Source organism: Polypterus senegalus, chromosome 12, assembly GCF_016835505.1.
Source record: "Polypterus senegalus isolate Bchr_013 chromosome 12, ASM1683550v1, whole genome shotgun sequence".
In the NCBI taxonomy this organism is placed as follows: domain Eukaryota; kingdom Metazoa; phylum Chordata; class Cladistia; order Polypteriformes; family Polypteridae; genus Polypterus; species Polypterus senegalus.
Window position 1 is genome coordinate 8930936 of NC_053165.1, and position 23370 is coordinate 8954305.

The window sequence follows — 23370 nt, forward strand, 5'->3', positions numbered from 1 at the left end:
TGTTAGATTTTCAAAAGGAGGCGCAACTAAGTATTGATGTCATATCTCTGTTGGGGTGCCCACATTTATGCACCGGTCTAATTTTGTTATGATGCAAATTGCATATTTTCTGTTAATCCAACAACATTTATTTATATAGCACATTTTCATACAAAAAAATGTAGCTCAAAGTGCCAATAAACTTAATGTCACTGCTGAAATACTGCTGTTTCCATAAGGCATGTCGTATATTAAAAGGAAGTTGCTACTTTGAAAGCTCAGCCAATGAGAAACAAAAATCCAAAGAATTAAGAGGGGTTCCCAAACTTTTTCACACACAGTATAAACATCGTATTCTTTAGGTTTATAAGGGTTCATAATGAACAGAGACTGTCCCGGTGTCTAAGAACAGCAAGCCAAAAGAAATTAATAATCTGCTCCCTTTTGCATTAATGTCTATTCCTGTAAAATGTTTTAAAGCGCCTACTTCTGGAAGTTAACGAACATTTTAATCCACACCAGTTCACCTGTCATGCAGGAAGGGGAGGTGGAAGATGTGCTGTTGGTTTTGCTAAACAATGTACTGGAACATGTGGAACAAGCTAAAAGCTTTGTTAACATCACGCGTATAGATTTTGAGCAGTGCAATCTACTAATACCCAGCCTCATCTAGTAGTAGGTAAATTGTTAGGACTCAGGATAAACTCTTAAAACTTGCTATCTGGATTTTCAATTTTCACATAAATCGCACCCAGCAAGTGACAATTAATAGCACCATTTCCTCTGTGCAAACCATTAATACCAGAATGTGCCAGGGCTGTGTGCTTTGTCCACTTCATACACAAATGAGTGTCAGGCTTTGTCACCAGCCAGCACCTTCTAGAAATATGCCGATGACACACGGTCCTGGAGAGCCACAGATTTTTGCTCCAACCCAATTGCTTAATAAGAAGCCCTTATTGCTCAAGTAACACTTCTCGCTCATTAAGATTTTGAACCCTTATTGCTTATTTTGGTCTTAAACAGCTGTATTCTTGGTTTTTAATTGCTCCTAATTAGCAATAAGATGCAAATGACAAAAGAAACCAGCATTTCTCCATTTAGCTTGTTACCATTTACACCAGTGTGTATTTATCATGCACTATTGGGCACTAATTAAATACTTGGAAGGAAAGTGAAGAGAAAAAAGTGAAGGACTGAGAATTGCTCATCCATTTTAGCCTTAAAACCATTTGGATGATATCCTTAGAAAGGGGAAGCAAATCTAGGATATGAGAAGTACCTGACAGAGCAGAGTTAAAGCACTAGCATGAAATTAAATTATTGGCAAGAAATGCTTTATAATTAAGTAACTGGGTTTGAACAAAAACCTGCAGCCACTGTGACCCTCCAGGACTGTGATTGAGGACCCCTGATCTAGATGCTCATACATAGTAAAATTCCAATGAGTCTGCAGTCTGAGTTACTAAGTACAAAACTGTCCCAAGGTTGGGTAGCACCATTGTGATGCAACTACATAGCCCAGAGATAACTATTGATTGGCTTTTCTAAACGCCCACACATTTCTATATATAGTTAGACATAAAGTTAGGGTCAAATGAAGCAAAATCCTATTTTATTAACTGCATGATGGAGTGTGGATTTTTGTGATATCATTCCCTTTGGTAAATTTATTAAGTATCGATTTCAATCTACATATACAAGTAAAATAAATCTGGGACTCACAAAGCAGAACCCTCACTCCTACCACAGGAAATAGGACATTGTCATAACCTAAAGTAAATCATGCACAACCTCTGCAAAAATGCAAATTGGCTTGGCCAGCTTGTCAGTTTATATTGCGGGGCAAAAAAAAAAAAAAAAAAAAGAGGCAGCCGCAGAGACGCATTCATTATGCTCAAAGACACTCAGATACCACCGAGGTCATAATACTTACACAGCGCCAAACGCTTTCTTCACTTCTGCATAATTTACTCAATGACAGGCTTCAGAATATCAGAGACTCAGTGAAATCCTCCGTGGTATGCCATAATAGCTGATGTTTAGTCTGACCATGTGCGTACAGCTCAGCCTCAAAAAAAAAAATGACAGGACTGCTTAAATATGCCCTCTCAATGACCTGGCTCTGACGAAGGTCAAGTACTCTATCAGGCCCTGGTAACCAAGGAAGTCAAAATGCTGCATTCCCACCGTTTAGCCAGCTGCTAGGGCAATCTGTCTAATAAGGTGATTAATTTCATCTTCAGGTCACACAACCTCGATAGACTTTTGTTTTTATTATTCTTTTTTAAACTAACTGTGCTATGATGATATGCAGGATAAATTTCACTACAAAGGTTGTTTCATTTCCAGATAGACTACAAAAATGATATTCAAACCCCCAACTACTCCTCCAACAAAACAGGAAAATAAAGATGATATATAATGAATGCTAATTAAAAAATATTTACCAAAATGGCAAATAAATTACATAAGCACTAAAGGTAACATACAAAAAGATTACATAACACAAAATAAGCAGTAAACAGAGTGACAAGCAACTGGATTTTTATTAGAAACCTCCTATACTTTTTGTGAAATACAGAAATTTTACTATAATAAAACATTTAAGTGACAAATGTACATTAGATAGATAGATAGATAGAGTATGCTAAACAGATAGATAGATAGATAGATAGATAGATAGATAGATAGATAGATAGATAGATAGATAGATAGATAGAGTATGCTAAACAGATAGATAGATAGTGTCAGAGGTGGCTTGGGTGGCAACCTGGCCTTGATGCCCAGGAGGACTGGAGGAGGACTTGCGCCTTCCACAGACCATCTGGGGGCGACTGCCCTGGTTCCTTTGGGGGCCACGGGTACAGAGCTTTGAAGCTCCACCCTGTAGGGGCCCGTGGTCGCCGCCAGGGGGCACCCCCATGCCTTTTGGAGCCCTGGACCTCAGCACTTCTGCCACACCGGTAAGTGCTGGGGGGTTAGAGGAGCATGGACACCCGGAGTGCTTCCGGGGATGCAGCCGGCACTTCCGCCACACGGGGGTGTGTCCGTGGAAGATTGCCGGAACCCACCTGGAGCACATCCAGTTGATAATAAAAGGGGCCGCCTCCCTTCATTCAGAGCTGGAGTTGGGTGAGGAGAGGACGAAGCAGAAGATGAGAGTGTGGAGGCGGCCCGAAGAAAGGCATTGTGTGTGGCCAGGACTTTGGGGAACTTGAAGGGGTTTGTATGCACCTTAAACTGTAAATAGTATTGTAAATAAACGTGTGGTGATTGAATTGCAACATGTCTGCCTGTCTGTGCCTGGGTAACATTCACGATAGATAGATAGATAGATAGATAGATAGATAGATAGATAGATAGATAGATAGATAGATAGATAGATAGATAGAGTGAAAGGCACTAGATAGATAGATAGATAGATAGATAGATAGATAGATAGATAGATAGATAGATAGATAGATAGATAGATAGATAGATAGATAGATAGATAGATAGATAGATATGAAAGGCTCTCTGTATAATAGATGAATAGATTTGAAATGCATTTTATAATAGATAGAAACAATAGATATTTACCTCCAAGGGAAATGTTTTTTTTTTTACAGAATTGGCTAAAGATAAAAACAGCAGTCACAGTCATAGTGGGGCCTAATAAAGAGATACTGCATTTTGTTCACACATTTTTGCTGTATGATTTGTTGGCTGAAAGTCCTCAGTTGTTGGTGTGTCACAGAGAAGGCATGCAGCATTGCTCACAATGGCACTCATTTTTGTTTCAATTCTCTCCTTCACTACATCCTCCAGGGATTCAAGTATGTGCCCCATAACTGACGGAGCCTGTCCTTTTAATTAGCTTGTTAACTTGGTGGGCTTTTCTTGAAGTGATGTTACCAGCCTAGAACACCACAGCATCACACAGTGATCACACTGGCCATCACAGGGTTATAGAAGATATGAAGGATGTTACTGTCCACATTAATGGAGTGCAGTTCTCTAACTTAAAAAAAAAAAACCAGCCTGCTCTGCCTTTTGTTCTACAGTTGTCTTCTTTTACAAGACCAGTCCAGGCTGTCACTGATGTCGTCCAACCCCCAAGTACATGGGGGAGCAGCACACCATCTCTACATACACACTCTGAATACTAACAACAACTGAACCTGAACAAAGCAGATTCCAAAGAAAGTAGAAAACATGCATGGTTTTAACTGTAACACTATAATCACCATTTTAACAGTTAAGCTTGTGAAAATTGAAGTAAATATTCCTAAGAGCACAATAATACATCCATCTTCGAGGCTTGCAATTTTCATTTTGTAGTCATGAGGATACAGAGCCTGTCCTAACAGCAGTTAATGGAAGGTAGAAACTACAACAGGACAGGATGCCAGAGCACTGCTGGACGCACCCCTGCAGTCATCTATCACATTTCTTCACCTCCTTTTTTCCTATCATAACAACAAGGAAAGGCAAAGCCGATCCTGGCAGCAGTGGGTGCCAGGCAAGAACCAGTTCTGAATGAGATGCCATTTCATCACTGACCACACTCTTAGCCAATAAACCTAAGATGCACATCTTGTACTGCATAGGTATGGACAAATACATGTGTTTAAAAAAATAAACAAAACTACAACCTTAATACCCACATAGCTGAAATGCAATAAACTTTAGGAAGATAGATGAATGGACAGATAGTTACATTAATCAAAGTTTTACTGCCATACAACATAGCTGCTATGTTTGTTTTGTTATAGCCAAAAACAACTGTAACAAAAGAAACATCTAAAAACCGCCACAACATTATAAGCAAAGTCAACAAATGACAATACAGCATACTTCAAAAAACAAATACAGTACATTAGCCAAAAACACAACTTAGAATTACACATTTGTTCCATATTAGTGCTGATAAAGTACAGTATGTAGTAAATTGCTATGAAGAAGCATTGAAATACTCCAACTGTGTGTATTTTCAAATAAGATTTGCATTTTTCTACAGACTGGTTTATAAGCTTGTACTTTATACAAACAGCCTGCTTTTATTACAGTTGTGTAGATGGTTTTAAATTTGTTGCTATTCCTAATATATTCCTCAACCTAATGGTAGTAAATATTCTTAAAATTACATATCATTAACTTGTCACTTTTTAAATACTAGGGGGCTCTGCCCCCTGCTTCCTTCACTCGCCAATGCCCGGGCAGGCGCTACACACTAGCCACTTTGCAGCTCTGCCGCTCACGTATGGAGAAGCAGATGTACAATTTAAACAGATTGTTATTTTCAGAGAAATTGTTACATATGCATAATAGACCTAACTATTTTACATTACAGCGAATAATTAACCATAGTAAAAAACAGTAAAACATAATAAATTGAAAGAAAATTGTTTCATGTTGCGTTATACATTGTCATACTGTTTGGCTTTGAAATTAACACGCAAATACTTTTTAAACTTATACTTTTACTGTAAAACTTCAGTAAAAACAATACTTGGAATTAACTTTTCGTCAATAGCGGATTGTATTTTGATTCCGTGTTTGAGCTTACATCGTGACAACGCAACATATAACTGCCCGTGAGTGAATATCGTTTCTTTCTCTCTAATAAATAAACTGACTTTTTAGAATGTTTGTCTCTGTGATTTGTTAACCGTCATTGCAAAAGCTATTTGAACTGGAAACTGTAAACGTTTTAATATGAATGGTATATCAAGAGCTGAGAGCACAGGAACTGTGTCCGACAAAAGCATTCACATGAATGAGAGGTGAGAGGACTTGAAAAAATCTCTTGGCAATAGTCTGGTCTCTCGTCTATTTTGTTTTATAATTATGTCTTTCATTTTTCTATTCTTTAATATGTAAAGCACTTTGAGCTACTGTTGGTATGAAAATGTGCTATAGAAATAAATGTTGTTGTTGTTGTTGTTGTCTCAAGATTTTCTTTTATAATAGAGAGAAATAAATGGCACAGTGGGATTAAATGTAATTTAACCAAAGTTCTGTTTATCTCCTGTAATATTTCTTCATGGTATTATCATCACAGTATAGCATATGCAGCGTCTATAAAAAGTATTCATCCCCTTGGATGTTTATCCCATGTTACTTATCATACAACATTGAATCACAGTGGATTTAATTTGGCTTTTCACTTTGCAGAGATCTATTTTAACTTTAACAGTAAAGCGTCTTTTTGTGCTGAATGTGTGTCAAATAAGCCAAATAAAATTCTATGTGTTTCAGTGTCGTATAACAATTTCATATGAAAACGTGCATGAGGGTGAAAACTCTTCACGGGCATGTCAAGGTATTACAGTTTATCATAATCCATGTCACCCCATACTGTGTCTTATTAAATACAGTACTAGCCACAGTACCTGTCAAAGATGGTAATAGAATCATTTCAAAACATTTGCTCTCTCTTTCTCTACATGTACTTTCAGCACCATTCCTCTGTATTTGTGTGTGTGTGTGTGTGTGTGTGTGACAGTGTCTCTTCGCCACTGCATTTCTCAGACTATTATTACTTTCTCGGCTCTGGTCCAGTTTTATCGTTTCTGTCTTTAAATGGCAACTCCTTCACCATGCACCTTTACTCATTCTCACCCATCTCACACTCACACTTCCTCTTTCATTGTGTCACCAAAGCCAAACTGACCAATCAGAAGGCTCTGAGGGACTGGACCCATAGACCTCAATGTTTTATTATAGAGTAGATTTTTAATGCGTATTTTATTATTTATGTGTGATTTCATTACTGGAGCTATAGTGGAAAAGTAGCATCTCCAGCTCAATAAATGTAGACCAGTTTGATTCATTATGGTGGTGCCTATCGTGCACTTTTCATGTTCTTCTTGAGTTTGTCTAAGATTCATCCATGCACTCTGTTTTTTTTTTGCCTCCCACAGTCCAAATAAATGAAGTTGGACTTACTGGTGACTCTAAACTGGCCCCATATGAGTGAATGTACATGTGCATGTGACCCACAATACACCAGTGTCGCGCCCAATGCTGGTTCTAGCCTGTGTCCACCACAATCCTGAAATAAAGGCTACAGGTTAATACAGCGTTTCTCAGCCTTTAAGTATTTACACCCCGAGTTTTCATAAGAGTTTTAATTGCACCCCCTAAGGTTTTTTGGAAAGGAACCCACTAATACCAATTTGTTCTTTTTTAATTAATGATATATCATAGATGCATATTTTATTATACCAACTTAACTATTATCGACATTTATCTAACTCTATATTTATTTTTCTAGTATCAGAATGTAGTTTAAGTGAATTTGTTTTTGTTTCAATAGATGTATTTTTCATATTTTCGATTCTTGTTTTCTTTTTTCACATCTTCGCGTCCCCTTTTTTGTTACTTCATGCCCGCCCCACAGTTTGAGAACCACTGGGTTAATAAAATACTACGTTTCATGCACTATCTTTTAAATATCTCGACCTATTTAGAATTCTAAACCCACACTAATGAGAATAGCACTAAACAAAAATAAATCACATTAAATTTAAACTTGCCTCCAGTACCCAAACGTTTCCCTAGAAAAAGATGTTGACTGTCTCAATAGTCTTTCTCCTCATACCATTTCGCACTTAGTTAGTATACTTTTAAAAATAGCTTCTAGTATATCACTTTTCTACATCTTCACACTAAAACATACATTTTAATAAAGACAATTGCCTCTTCAAACTCCTGAAACATTGCACCATGTCTCATTTCTTTTTATACCGTTATTTATGTCACAATGCTACTTTCTTTAAAAGAATTCATACATTGCTATAAATCATCTGTTAAAAAAGGGTGCATCTGGTGTTAATATATACATAACAGCAGGTGCTTTATCAGCTGCTCTGTTTTTTAGCACATCTTTTTCTTTAGCTCTAACACCTGTTCAAAATTAATTATAAAACACTTTACAATTTCTCCCAAGAATGCATAAAACACAACCACCTTTTAAAGCAGGGGTCGCCAACTCCGGTCCTGGAGGACCACCGTGGCCGCAGGTTTCCATTCTCACACTTTTCTTAATGAGTGACCTGTTTTTGCTGCTAATTAACTTCTTTTGAACTCATTTTAATTGACTTGTTCTTGAAGACTCAGGCACCTTAATTGTTTCTTTATCCTTAATTAGCAGACAAACAATAATGAAATACAAAATGAGCCAAAACAACTGGTGTCTAAAGTACACTATCTGAAAATAAAGAAAGGTTAAGGTCTCAGGAATGTTGATCTGCTCAGGTCTACAAAACATTTTAGCAGGGCTCTTATAGAAAGAGAAAATTAACAATTTCAGAAATGTCTGCTAATGCACCACGCGAGCAGCAACAAGCCAAGAAATTAAAGAACTGGTTTAATTAACGACAAGAATCGGCACCTCATTAAGCAGTTGGTTGGAATTTGAGGCCCTGACTTAGTTGGTCTTCTGTTGGCTCACGTACTTCACATTTCATTTCTGTTTGGGTGCCATTTAAGAAAAGAAATGAAGCAATTCAGAGGAACGATGAAGACCTTTAGGGGAACAAATCTAAAAAAAAAGCAATTCAATTAAAATTAATCCACAAGAAATTAATTAGCAGTGCAAACAGGGCACTGACTAAAAAAATATGGTTAGAATGAAAACCTACAGCCACAGTGGTCCTCCAGGACCGGACTTGGCGACTCCTGTTTTAAAGGCTCCTAAAAAATAGTATAGCTTTTGAAAATAACATTTTTTGTTTTCCTCACACATTTTAAAGACAATAAAGTTGCACACTGTAGGTATGCAGGGCTGTCTTAACCGCATCATAGGCCCCAGGGTGGGTTAGTGCAATGGGTCCCCTGTTTTGATAGCAGAACAGAAACATACATACAGTTGTACTTGAAGTTTGTGAACCCTTTAGAATTTTCTATATTTCTATATAAATATGACCTAAAACATCATCAGATTTTCACTCAAGTACTAAAAGTAGATAAAGAGAAACCAGTTAAACAAATGAGACAAAAATATTAGACTTGGTCATTTATTTATTAAGGAAAATGATCGAATATTACATATTTGTGAGTGGCAAAAGTATGTGAACCTCACGGATTAGCAGTTAGTTTGTCCGGTGTTTTCAATCAATGGGATGCCAATCAGGTGTGAGTGGGCACCCTGTGTTATTTAAAGAACAGGATCTATCAAAGTCTGCTCTTCACAACACATGTTTGTGGAAGTGTATCATGGCACGAACAAAGGAGATTTCTGAGGACCTCACAAAAAGAGCTGTTGATGCTCATCAGGCTGGAAAAGGTTACCAAACCATCTCTAAAGAGTTTGGACTCCACCAATCCACAGTCAGACAGATTGGGTACAAATGGAGGAAATTCAAGACCATTGTTACCCTCCCAGGAGTGGTGACCAACAAAGATCACTCCAAGAGCAAGGCACACGTGTAATAGTCGGCGAGGTCACAAAGGACCCCAGGGTAACTTCTAAGCAACTGAAGGCCTCTCTCACATTGGCTAATGTTCATGTTCATGAGTCCACCATCAGGAGAACACTGAACAACAATGGTGTGCATGGCAGGGTTGCAAGGAGAAAGCCACTGCTCTCCAAAAAACATTGCTGCTCGTCTGCAGTTTGCTAAAGATCACGTGGACAAACCCAGAAGGCTATTGGAAGAATGTTTTGTGGACGGATGAGACCAAAATAGAACTTTTGGTTTAAATGAAAAGCGTTATGTTTGGAGAAAGGAAAACACTGCATTCCAGCATAAGAACCTTATCCCATCTGTGAAACATGGTGGTGGTAGTATCATGGTTTGGGCCTGTTTTGCTGCATCTGGGCCAGGACGGCTTGCCTTCATTGATGGAACAATGAATTCTGAATTATATCAGAGAATTCTAAAGGAAAATGTCAGGACATCTGTCCATGAACTGAATCTCAAGAGAAGGTGGGTCATGCAGCAAGACAACGACCCTAAGCACACAAGTCGTTCTACCAAAGAATGGTTAAAGAAGAATAAAGTGAATGTTCTGGAATGGCCAAGTCAAAGTCCTGACCTTAATCCAATCGAAATGTTGTGGAAGGACCTGAAGTGAGCAGTTCATGTGAGGAAACCCACCAACATCCCAGAGTTGAAGCTGTTCTGTACGGAGGAATGGGCGAAATTTCCTCCAAGCCGGTGTGCAGGAATGATCAAAAGTTACCGCAAACGTTTAGTTGAAGTTATTGGGGGTCACAGCATATACTGAAAGCAAAGGTTCACATACTTGTGCCACTCACAAATATGTAATATTCGATCATTGTCCTCAATAAATAAATGATATATTTCTGTCTCATTTGTTTAACTGGTTTCTCTTTATCTACTTTTAGGACTTGAGTGAAAATCTGATGATGTTTTAGGTCGTATTTATGCAGAAATGTAGAAAATTCTAAAGGGTTCACAAACTTTCAGGCACCACTGTAGGCGGAGGAGGTTATCACTTTAAGTGAGATAACGGAAGTGTTGGCAATATGGGAAAAAGTTTCGGACTTTATTGAAAAGAAACACCCTGAAAAAGTTGCAACTGGTCGTGCAGCGGCGCCATATAATGACACTCGCCAAACTCATTTCAGAAACATTCTAAAGGGGAGGAAGAAACAAAGCTCTTTGGACAGGTTTCTATTGAAACGCCCTGTGAATGAAAGTGAAAAAAGTGCGGCAAAAAAGAAAAAAAACTAGTGAAGAAGAAAATTAAGTTAAGCAAAAGTGAAGTGAAAGAAAAAAACATTACAATACGCTAATCGGCTCCGCCAACATCTGTTTATTTCTTTAGATTCTCTTTTATGTATTAGGTTTTATTTTGTTTGTATACAATATTTGTTCATTATAAATACATTTTTCTTATGTTGAAAACATTTAACAAAAAATTGGGGTGGTTTTTTGGGGGCTGACACGAATTAATCTCATTTCAATGGGGAAAACTGATTTGAGATACAAGCATTTTGACTTATGAGCTCGGTCACGGAATGAATTAAATTCGTATCTCAAGGAACCACTGTGTGTATGTATATATAAGTAGATAACAAGCATTCTTTCAAATGCAATTTTAAAAAGAAACTAGCCACAGTAGACCGGTAACAGAACAATTTAAAGCTACTTGCTATCTCTTGCCCTATGGATACCTTTGTTGCCAATCCTCTGTAGTCGCGTGTGCCTGAACATCTCTTCACTGGTGCTCCCTTTCTCAAGGAGGTTCAAGGAAAGCCTGCTTCTCAGACTCTGTCATTATTTTCGACACACCTTTCTCACCTCCTGTCCGGTTTTATACTTGCCATATTTAAAGGTGACTCTCTATGCATGTCTCATACACACTCACACTTCCTCTTTTGTGGAAACACCAAAGCCAAACCGACCAACCCGATTGCTCAGAGTGACTGGACACACAGACCGTAGTGTTTTATTGTATACCACAGGGGTTCTCAAAGTCAGTCCTGGGGGTCCACTGTGGCATCAGGTTTCTGCTTCAACCAGATTCATAATCAGTGACAGTAACTGATGACACTGATCTCACAATTAATTAGCTGGTGTTTTTTTTTCTGTCTCTTCTCTTATTCTACATTAAGAAAGCACAGAGGCATGATTTTTACATTTATAAGATATTTAGAAATATTTCAGTTTTGGTACAGATTTAAATGCTTAACTCACTTTTGTTGGTTTCATTATATTTCACCCTCTCTCTCCCTTTATTGTATCTTAATAATGACAATTAAAAATGAGCAGAGCAGACACCCAGGCAAACAACCAGGCAAACAACACGGAATCATGAAAGGCTGCAACTACTTAAGCGTTAGTCCCACTAATTAGAAAATAATGGATTAATTAAACAATTAGAACACCCGGAAAAACAGAATAAAAATCAAGATGAAAATATTGTTAAAAAGAAAAAAAAAAGACATTATTCCCATATAACTGCTTAGTACATTTTAACTTTTTTTTTTTTTTCTAATTTCTATATTGTTCCCAAAACACAGAATCTGGGAAACAACAGTTCATTTGATTAGCCAAGGATTCCAATTAAAAACAGAAGGTGGTTACAACAAACAACCCGCATTCCCCAGGACCGACATTGAGAACCCCTGGTATAACAGATATGTAGATGAAAGGAGAGGTGTGGGCACGTACTACTACATGTATAAAGCATCAGCCCACTTTCAAAAGCGCTTATCCTGAGCAGGGTCGAGGAGAAACTGGAGCCTATCCCAACAGAAACAACCCCTGGATAGGGCATTACATAAAATATCTATCCAACCCACTATAACCTAACTACAGGGTCACGAGGGTCTGCTGGAGCCAATCCCAGCCAACACAGGGCACAAGGCAGGAAACAAACCCCGGGCAGGACACCCACACACCAAGCACACACTTGAGACAATTTAGGATGGCCAATGCACCTAACCTGCATGTCTTTGGACTGTGGGAGGAAACCCATGCAGACACGGGGAGAACATGCAAACCCAGGTCTCCTAACTGTGAGGCATCAGCGCCACCACTGCTCCACCGTGCCGCCCTACATAAAACATACTGAAACCAAATAACTAAAGATTTGGATTGTAAATGACTACTGAACAAATATCTAATTCATGTCTGTAAAAAGAATCCAATGCTAACTTTCATATATGCTTGTCCAATACATAATGTATTTTAATCTTATTGAACCCAAAAATAACACGGTAGGTAAAATTGAATGGTAAGTAAGCAAACCCATTAGCAGCGTGCCACCTATGGGAATAAAAAAGCAATTTGTTTGTCAATTAAATGCTTTGTGTCTACTTTAACCTTAAATGCACAAAGTCAATTAAATGCTTTGTGTCTACTTTAACCTTAAATGCACAAACAATTTCTTAACAGTTGTCATAAATGAATTACTCTTTTATGGCAAAACAAATGCTGCAAAACTCAACCGTAATCATTATTTCCCCACCTCTGTTAGCCACAAGGGGACTGTACTGTTTGTGCTTACTTATTTCATTTATCAATTCATTTAAGTAAAGCAGCTTTTCTAGTACAGGGTCACTAGGATCCAAACCCAACTATGACGAGAACCCTGACCCCCTGGGAGGATGTCCAATTTAATTAACAGACTGAACAGAATGCATTGTATAGAACATCTTCCTAAATAGCAAAAGCCCTACCCAGCTGCTTTAGACATACAGTATTATCTGTCCCAGAATGTTGTGATGTTAGCACACTGACTTACTCAGGATCACACAAGCAGTTAAATGTGAGGATGGAGGCCGTGAACATGGAGTTTACAGAACATCGCTTTAGCCACCGGGGAGGTGCACAGTCTGTTATCAGAGTCTGCTTTTTCCATTACAGGGTTACATGGAGCCACAACCTGTCCCAGCAGCACTGGGTGTAAAACAAAAACAAATTTCTAGATGAGGCACCGCATCATCAAGTTGAGCTTATTAATGGAATGAAATGGTTATTTTCACGTGCAATGAACACACAACACTTTTAGAAAGTGCAAACGTTTAAGTTCAGGCATTATTAGCATGGAAACATGAAACAAGTATAAAACCAATGGCTAATTATCAGTATGGCATAATTTCAAACTGTTGGCCTATTTAAACCTTTTAAAGGGGAGAAAAAAAAAATTCACAATGAATAGAAAATTGTCTACAGATACTCATACTGTGCCACTTTAGAGATGCCAATCAATGCACTCGTTTCTTTTTTCTATTTTTCGGTGTATAATTATCTTATTTTTTTGAGGAAAATGCTAAGTGGCATGGTGGCTCAGTGCTTAGCCTAGTTGCCTCACACCTCTCCAGTCCCAAGTTTAAATCCCAGATTTTACACAGACTGTGTGATATTTGCACATCCGTTCTGTGTCGGTGTGTGTTTTTTTTTTTTCGTTTCCTCTCACTTCCCGAACAGGTGTAGTTTAGGTTAATTTAGGACTATAAAGACGCAGGGTGTAAGAGAACATGTACTACCAGAAGCTGGGTGCTTCTGCATAAATCTAACAAGATAATCTCTAGCCTCTTACAGTGGATATGAAAAGTCTATACACCCCACTTTCCTTTCCTCACTAAACCATTTCTGATTTGTTTTCACCTTCTTTGGTGAAATAAGATCGGAGAGGATTTATCTTGGTTACATTTTTTTATTACACAAAATCTGTGATTTTGGCAGGGGTGTGTAGACTTTTTATATCCACTGTATTGAAATGCTGGTTTCTGAATAGTAGATGGCTGAGTAGATAGAATATGAATGAATGTAGCTAAAGTAATTTGTTGTGTAAATATTCCTATACTTTATGTAAGTATTCCTTGCAATAAAGTTGGAAGGATGATAACAGCCCTCTCATGTAGCATCACCACAGTGCATTCTGCAGCTGAGCCCTGAATGGCATTATAATCAAGTCAAGTCAAGTGAAGTTGGGGAGCATGCACTGGTACAATGTGTTGCCACACCCACTACACGACAAAACAGCTTAGGATCCCAGTTGGCAACCCCACAGGCAGACATGCGGTCCAGTTCCACCCTCCGGAAATGACCCTCTATCTGCCGCAGCCAGGTGTTACGTGGGTGACCCCTTGGGCTGGTCAAGCCACTCGGGTCCCCAACAATGAGGATCTTACAGGCCGGATCACCCTCAGAAAAACGCTCCACATGGTCGTGGTGCCGTAACTGACGCTCCCTCACAATGCAGGTAATGTGCCTCATTTGGGACTCCATGAGCAACACAAAGTCAAACCAATGGTACCCGAGGATTTTCCGGAGAGACACATATGAAGGAGTCCAGTCTTCGTCTCAGGTCACTGGATAACATCCATGTCTCGCAAACATATAGAAAGACAGGAAGCACCAGGACTTGAACCTTCATCCTTTTGCATAGATATCGGGAGCGCCACAGACCCCTTTCCAGCAACCTCATGACCCCCCACGCTCTCCCAATCCGTCTACCGACTTCATAGGAAGAGTCACCAGAGACATGAATGTCACTGACAAGGTAAGCAAACCTCTCAATGACGAGGTCCACACTCTCTCCACAGACACACACACTGCTGATGGCCGTGCCCAGGAGGTCATTGAAGGCCTGGCTCTTGGTTTTTATCCAGGACACTTGCAAGCCCAGACACTCAGACTCCTCATTCAGTCTCTCGAGAGCCCCGACCAGAGCCTCCATTGACTCCGCAAAGATCACAGCATCGTCAACAAAGTCAAGATCCATGAATCATTCTTCACCAACAGATGCCCCACAGCTGCTGGAGCCCACGGCCTTGCCCAACACCCAGTCCATACAAGCACCGAACAGAGTAGGAGCAAAAACACATCGCTGACAAACCCCAGAATCAACTGGGGAAAAACACAGAGGTCCTGTCTCCCCATTTTTTTTCCCCCTATTATAAACATTGGGGAAAAAATGGCAAAATGAGGAAAAATGCGCTACCATACATCAAGAATCTATCAATTCTTTCTGCACCGATAAACAAAGTTCTTGACCTGCCTCCTGCTCTGTCTCACCCCCCTTATCGATACAAACAAAAGTGCAGATTCGTCTGGAGAGTTTCTGAAAGTGACACGACCTGGTGTTATATTCATAGCCAGAGGTGATCAGAATGAAGAGACAACGAGACAGGCCTGTTCCTTGTGGTGCTCCAGTGTTGCTCACACAGGTCTTGAGCCTCACAAACTCTGGTGCGCCAGACAGATTATTCCATTCATAGACACAGAATTACTAGACACCACATGACCAGCAGCACCGTACGTCAACATCCCGCCATATTGCGAGTGGCACTGCTGTGGGGTGAAGTAATGGATGAAGATGCCTCACGCATGTGCTGCTTGGGACTGTACAAACCGCTGTACGCTCCAAACCAGATCCCGGGGATTACATTTCATAGGTAAGGCTGAACAATTGTTTTGGTTATATTTGGCCATTAGAAAAATCCAGTTTTATAATCTTAGCACTCAAGGTCACCTTACAATAAAATTAAACAACATCAGTAAAATTAAAACAAGAGAATGATAAATCAAAAAAGCAATAATTAGCTAAAAAACAAAGATACCTGGCAGTAACAGTGCAAAATTCACAATTGGTATGCCAGTTTGAAAAGATAAGTTTTGAGAACAGCTTTAAAATGTGTTATTGAATCGAGCTGATGTATATGAGAGGGAAGAGAATTCCCGAGTTGAGGAGCACAATGAGAGACGCTCGAGCTCCCAGAGTACTGAGTCTGACGTGTGGTACAGAAAGTCGAGCTGCAGATGAGGATCTGAGTGAGCGAGAGGAGTGCCAGTCTGGAGGAGATCAGTGAGGTGTGGAGAGCTTTAAATGTTCAGAGCGGGATTGTGTATCGTATTCAGTAGTGAACAGGGAGCCAGTGAAGCTGAGAGAGAATACGTGTGATATGTTCAGTGGATTTAGAACAGCAGGTTATTATCCTGGCATTAGAATTCTGAAGAAGTTGTAAGCGATGGATACGTTTATGTGGGATGCCAGATAGAAGAGTAGCATTACAGTAATCTATATGTGAGATGACTCGGGCATTAACTGATACTTCAGTAATGTGTTGTGTAAGAACAGGATGAAGTCTAGAAATGTTTAGGAGATGGAAGAAGGCAGTCTGAGAAATGTTACTTATATTGGAGGAATTATTTAATATTAATAATTATTATTATTTTAATAATTGCCATTATTAATGTATAAATGGATATAAATAATTGCATTTAAACGATTCGCCAAAATCTGTTGTATGTAAACGATACTGTTTGAAACGTTATTGTTTTTTCATCAGAAAACCCGGTTTCCACGTCTACCTGTATTAGTTTAAATGGCACTTTTGCCACTCGCAATAGGGCGGACGCGCCGACGTATCGTGTCGACTGGGCAACACAGTGAATGCAACATCTATACATGTCTATGATTCCATCATCAAGGACACCAAAGGCTCATCAAACCTGCAAACCTCTGAGGTTATCCCTTTAACACGGATGGCTGATTGATACTGAAGGCATTGGAGAAACCAAACAAAATCATAATCCTCACAGTGCTGCAAGCTTTGTCCAGGTGAGAACAAGCCTTGTGGAACAGATGAAAAATTGTATCCGTCACTCAAATCTTTGTCGGATAGGTAAATATCAGTGGATTAGCAATCAGCAGTACAAACAATACTGAATGCAAGAGAGATGCAATGATTTCACTTCCATATGTTTTGTGCAATATATTTTAACTATTACTATATACTGTATAACGTGTCATATATTGTATACCAGCCATATTTACCCGTCATAGGTAGATACCATATTGAACACTCCTCGTATAAATATATCATTCGAAAGGCATTGAGGTGTAGTGGTTAAAGAATTGGACCTCAAACTGTGAGGTCACAATTTGAAATTCTGCTACTGACACTGTGTGACCCTGAGCAAGTCACTTCACCTGCCTCTTGCTCCAATTGGAAAATCAAAATAAATGCAACCCATTGTATCAAAAAAATGTATTATGTCGCGGATAAAGGCATCAACCAAAATATAAATAATAATAATTCAGTGACGTGTAATTTCAAAGTAAGTCAAGCAGTCTACAGTGCATCCGGAAAGTATTCACAGCGCATCACTTTTTCCACATTTTGTTATGTTACAGCCTTATTCCAAAACAGATTAAATTCATTTTTTTCCTCAGAATTCTACACACAACACCCCATAATGACAACATTAAAAAAGTTTACTTGAGACTTCTGCAAATTTATTAAAAAATAAAAAAAAAACTGAGAAAGCACATGTGCATAAGTATTCACAGCCTTTGTCATGAAGCTCCAAACTGAGCTCAGGTGCATCCTGTTTGCCCTGATCATCCTTGAGATGTTTAATTGGAGTCCACCTGTGGTAGATTCAGCTGACTGGACATGATTTGGAAAGGCACACACCTGTCTATAGAAGGTCCCGCAGTTGACAGTTCATGTCAGAGCACAAACCAAGCATGAAGTCAAAGGAATTGTCTGTAGACCTCCGAGACAGGATTGTCTCGAGGCACAAATCTGGGGAAGGTTACAGAAAAATGTCTGCTGCTTTGAAGGTCCCAATGAGCACAGTGGCCTCCATCATCCGTAAGTTGAAGAAGTTCGATACCACCAGGACTCTTCCTAGAGCTGGCCGGCCATCTAAACTGAGCGATCGGCGGAGAAGGGCCTTAATCAGGGAGGTGATCAAGAACCTGATGGTCACTCTGTCAGAGCTCCAGAGGTCCTCTGTGGAGAGAGGAGAACCTTCCAGAAGGACAACCATCTCTACAGCAATCCACCAGTTAGGCCTGTATGGTAGAGTGGCCAGACGGAAGCCACTCCTTAGTAAAAGGCACATGGCAGCCCGCCTGGAGTTTGCCAAAAGGCACCTGAAGGACTCTCAGACCATGAGAAACAAAATTCTCTGGTCTGATGAGACAAAGATTGAACTCTTTGGTGTGAATGCCAGGTGTCAAGTTTGGAGGAAACCAGGCACCGCTCATCACCAGGCCAATACCATCCCTACAGTGAAGCATGGTGGTGGCAGCATCAGGAACTGGGAGACTAGTCAGGATAAAGGGAAAGATGACTGCAGCAATGTACAGAGACATCCTGGATGAAAACCTGCTCCAGAGCACTCTTGACCTCAGACTGGGGCGACGGTTCATCTTTCAGCAGGACAACAACCCTAAGCACACAGCCAAGATATCAAAGGAGTGGCTTCAGGACAACTCTGTGAATGTCCTTGAGTGGCCCAGACTTGAATCAGACTGAACATCTCTGGAGAGATCTTAAAATGGCTGTGCACCGACGCTTCTCATCCAACCTGATGGAGCTTGAGAGGTGCTGCAAAGAGGAATGGGCGAAACTGGCCAAGGATAGGTGTGCCAAGCTTGTGGCATCATATTCAAAAAGACTTGAGGCTGGAATGGCTGCCAAAGGTGCATCGACAAAGTATTGAGCAAAGGCTGTGAATACTTATGTACATGTGATTTCTCAGTTTTTTTATTTCTAATAGATTTGCAAAAACCTCAAGTAAACTTTTTTCACATTGTCATTATGGGATGTTGTGTGTAGAATTCTGTGCAAAAAAATGAATTTAATCCATTTTGGAATAAGGCTGTAACATAACAAAATGTGGAAAAAGTGATGCGCTGTGAATACTTGCTGGATGCACTGTATCTATCAGGCGCTATATAAAGAATGCACTTAACTGACTTTCAAATTAGGCGCTCTGATTTGGGCGTTCCAAGCCAGAGGTCGACTTAATTATCGCATACTACAATTCAACATATTTTATCCAGCAAGAACAGCACTCCACTCTAACATTAGGAAGTCTCTATATATCTAAGCGACTGTTTCGATCCATGTCAAATAACTACTCGTCTAAATTTCGGATTTTTCCGCCGCCACTCGGGCCTCCCCGTCATCACACCTGCATTGGGGTAGAGTCGAGCTGCCTGATTCGCTTCCCGATTGGTTTCTCTGCATGTCTTTTTACAATTCTTTTCAGTCGCTGTCTCTTTTAGAGAGTTAAAAAAAAATACACAAGCCCCCAAAAAAAACGACCAAGATGGAGAATCTGGCGTAACGCCAAGAAACCCACTGCAGCCATCGGAAACGCCATCCAGTTTTATCGTGCATAACAAAAAGCCGTCTAAAACGGGTGTAGTCGTCGTTTTCTTTTGTTTTAGCATTAAACACAATAAAACGAATTCGTCTTCTATGATCCCGCCCGGCTGTTTATGCAGGCAACCCCGTCCAACCAGGCCCCTGTCCCCGGGAAGGCAAAGGTAAAAGGGTCGGGTTAAGCTGCGCGATGAACTGCGGCAGTTTCTACTTTTCCATCTAGGCCCTCGGAAAACGCCGGTAGCACTCCACAGCGGTATTCATAGGACCCTCATAACGCTGTTAAATAATCGGTTAATGATTACATAAAATGTACGCCCTTTTAAACTACGCGGCCAGAGGTAGCGCGAGCGACTCCGCAGACTCGCCATCCAAACTCGCATTAAGCGCATTTCGGCCCGACGTGTCGGAATATGCATTTAAATCAAGAATGAAAAAGGCAACTAGCTTACCTCTCAGGAAAACACGACGATTTATCGCTCTCAGGTGTTAAAAAAAATATTTGTTATTGTTTTTCTTCTGTGAAAGGTCATAGTTCGTGACCCCTGTCCGCCAGTTTTTTCTTCTTCCTCCTCCAGCGCTCTTCTCTTTCCTCACAAAACGCGTAGCGAGAGCCAGACAGCGCGTGACGTCACTCGTCTGCTCAGGGCGGCGGCCGCTGATTGGACACAGAGCGTGCTTAACGGCTCCCGGCTTGTCGCCTTCTGCTTGCCTTTCATTTCGGGCTTTTTAATGCTCCACGAAGGGACTGCACTGGATCTCAGGGTCTACCTGTAGGAGTGATGTGGCGCACATAAAATAAAATAAACCTGCGAAAGTTTACTGAGCCTCTCGGGCATCCAAGGCTGTCCGAGAAACAGGGTGATGCTCTGGCGTATTGGGTCTATGGGCAGACATATACGGAGCTGAATGATTATTGAGGGCAATCCAGGAAATGTTGTTGACCAGAGGACACAATAAAGCATGTTTTCTTACACTGATTGAACATCATTGTCGACGGTTCCCGTAAAGACCTGTCTAGGGATATTTGGGTCTCAGTTGGCTCAGATTCTTTGGCTGTAGAAGGTATTCAGACCTCTTCACTTTCTGCACATTTTGTTATGTTGCAGCCTTGTGCTAAACTCACTTAAGTTCAGATTTTCACCACATTAGGCAACACTCAATACCCTAAAATGACAAAGCAAATACTGTGCAGGATTTTTTTTTTAAATTTGCAAAAATAAAAACTAGCTGAAGTATATTTGTGGAATGGGTTGACAAAACAAGACAAACGTTTATGTGTTTTTAAACGGTGACCCTGTTGTCATTGCTAGCTGTTACGTCCATCATCCGCGCTACCTCTCTATCGATATCTCTGCCCTCATGAGTCAAGAATTTCTTCTTTGTGGGTCCAATTGGATTCCAGAATTGCAGTAACTCCTTGCTTGGGTTTTAACTGTGAATGCTGTCATGTCTGACTCATCCTCCTAGTTCAAGGTGGACAATTTGTAGCACCAAATTTATGAAGAAAAGTCGGCATAGCACGTTAAACAACCCTTTGATCCTCTTTTGTGTTGAGCTGCACTTCCACTCTCGATTGCGCTTCACCCAACGCCACCTACAAAAGTGCATGATACTCCTTTTAATGTTACAGATTGTTATATATTATTATAGATAGATACTTTATTAATCCCAAGGGGAAATTCGCAAGCAGCACTTAGGTGTTGCCTGAATAAGGAATGTTAAGCTCTGGTCATTTTGTCTGCTAGTCTGGCTACAGTCTGTTCTGATGTTTAATTTGCTCTGAGCCAGCAGGTGGCACTGTGCGCAAAAACAAAACACTGGGACTCCCAGGGTCGAATTTTTCAGCTCCAAAGGAGTCCATGTTATCTGTATCATCCTAGAACGGAACAATGCAAACTTTGGTCCAGATAGGTCAAAGGATGTAGAATTGTATAGGGAACATACAGTTAGACATTTTGTTTTAACATAGATAGATAGATAGATAGATAGATAGATATGTAAAGGTGCTACATGATAGATAGATGAAGACAGACAGAAAGATGAATGGGCAGATGGATGAACAGGTGGGCTGGCAGACGGGTAGAGAGACAGACATATGGAAATTAGGCAGGCAGATGGACTGATGACCAGACAGACAGACAGACAAGCATGCAGCGAGTGATGGATGGATAGATGGACAGAAAGATGCCCAGACAGGCAGATAGATGAACAGACACAGACTTGCAGGCAAGCAGAAAGATAGACAGATGGATGGATGAACAAAAAGATGGATGGAAATTAGGCAGGTGGATGAATAGATAACACTGCAGTGGGTTGGCACCCTGCCCGGGATTGGTTCCTGCCTTGTGCCCTGTGTTGGCTGGGATTGGCTCCAGCAGACCCCCGTGACCCTGTGTTCGGATTCAGCGGGTTGGAAAATGGATGGATGGATAAATAGATAACAGGCATAGAGACAGGCAGACAGATATATGGAAATCAGGCAGAGAGAGATAGATGGACAGACAGAGAAAGGAAGGCAGACAGACAGAGGGACAGATGATAGACGAGTCTGTGCGTGCAGACAGATAGATAGATAGATAGATAGATAGATAGATAGATATGAAAAGCAATATATAAAGATAGATAGATAGATAGATAGATAGATAGATGAAAGGCATTACAGATAGATAGATAGATAATCCTGAAGGAAATTGCAGAGATACAACAACAGACTAGGGTTGTCAAAGATATCAAAATACTGATAACTATTTAATACAACAATTCAGTATAAAGGTATTGAAATTTTGAAATCTGCAATAGCAAGTTTTGAGACCCTTGTATTTGGCTAAGGTCCATCCAGTTCAATTGTTCACCACTGAGGTGTTTCTTCACCTTGTTTGGAGTCCCCCTGTGGTCAGTTCATTTGATTGGACTGATTAGGAAAGACACACATCCGTCTACAGAAGGTCCCACCGCTGAGTACACAACAAGCCAGGAGTTTTGAAGGAACTGCATGCAGCACGTAGAGACAGGATTGTGGGGACGATGACAGAAACTCATTTCGGCAGCATTGAAAGCTCCCAAGAGCACAGCAGCCTCCATAATTCTTAAATGGAAGAAGTTTAGAAACAACCATGTGTTTACCTAGACCTGGCCACCCGGCCTAACTAATCACTTGTGGCAGAAGGGCCCTGGTAAGAGAGCTGACCCAAAAAAATCCCCATGGTCAATCTCGGTTGAGCTCCAGAGAACCTGTGTGCAGAGGGGAGAAACTTCCAGAAGGACACCCAACGCTGTAACACTCCACTGATCTGAGCTTTATGACTGAGTGGCCAGATGACACATGTAAGCCCATTGGAGTTTGCATAAAGGCACCCAAAAGAATCTCAGAATATGAGAAGCAATAGTGGAGTTGGGTGAAGAGAGGAGGCCAGGCTGACACATGGACACTAACCTGTGGGGTGATACACTGAGGCTGAACTTCAACAGATTTTGTCAGCAGGTTGTGTACTCCAAACTAACATCTAATTTATCTCTATATACTGATGTGACCCGCTCTTGTTGAACTCTTTCAATCCACATCTAAATAAGCTGCTCATAGAAACTTCTGATTTTTCCTTCGCCAATTCAGGCATGAGGCGGGTCTGCTTGGCAGGTTCACTGAAGTACAGCAGAGCTCCCCAAAATGCCCTCGCAGTCACTTAGTCACACATGCGCAAGAATAGCAAATGTGTCTGCCGTCTCGCTCTTTCACATTCCTCCACACCTTTCCATTCTTTTCTTTTTTTTTTTTTAACAAGTCTGTTTTTACTGTA

The 23370-nt window shown here is 40.4% G+C and overlaps 1 protein-coding gene across 4 annotated transcripts in view; it reads right to left on the reverse strand.

The window, feature by feature from the left end:
• The window catches only part of nr2c2 (nuclear receptor subfamily 2, group C, member 2), a 46674-nt gene extending 26461 nt beyond the window's left edge, over window positions 1-20213 (reverse strand). Inside the window, exon 1 of one of the 4 annotated variants that reach the window (XM_039771065.1) lies at window positions 20026-20213. The gene's annotated coding sequence lies outside the window, so the exon portion shown is untranslated. Of the gene's footprint in view, window positions 1-1915; window positions 2027-13185; window positions 13312-20025 lie in introns of those variants that run through there. The other 3 variants (XM_039771062.1, XM_039771063.1, XM_039771064.1) reach the window with 3 other exon arrangements.
• Window positions 20214-23370: the final 3157 nt, after the last annotated feature.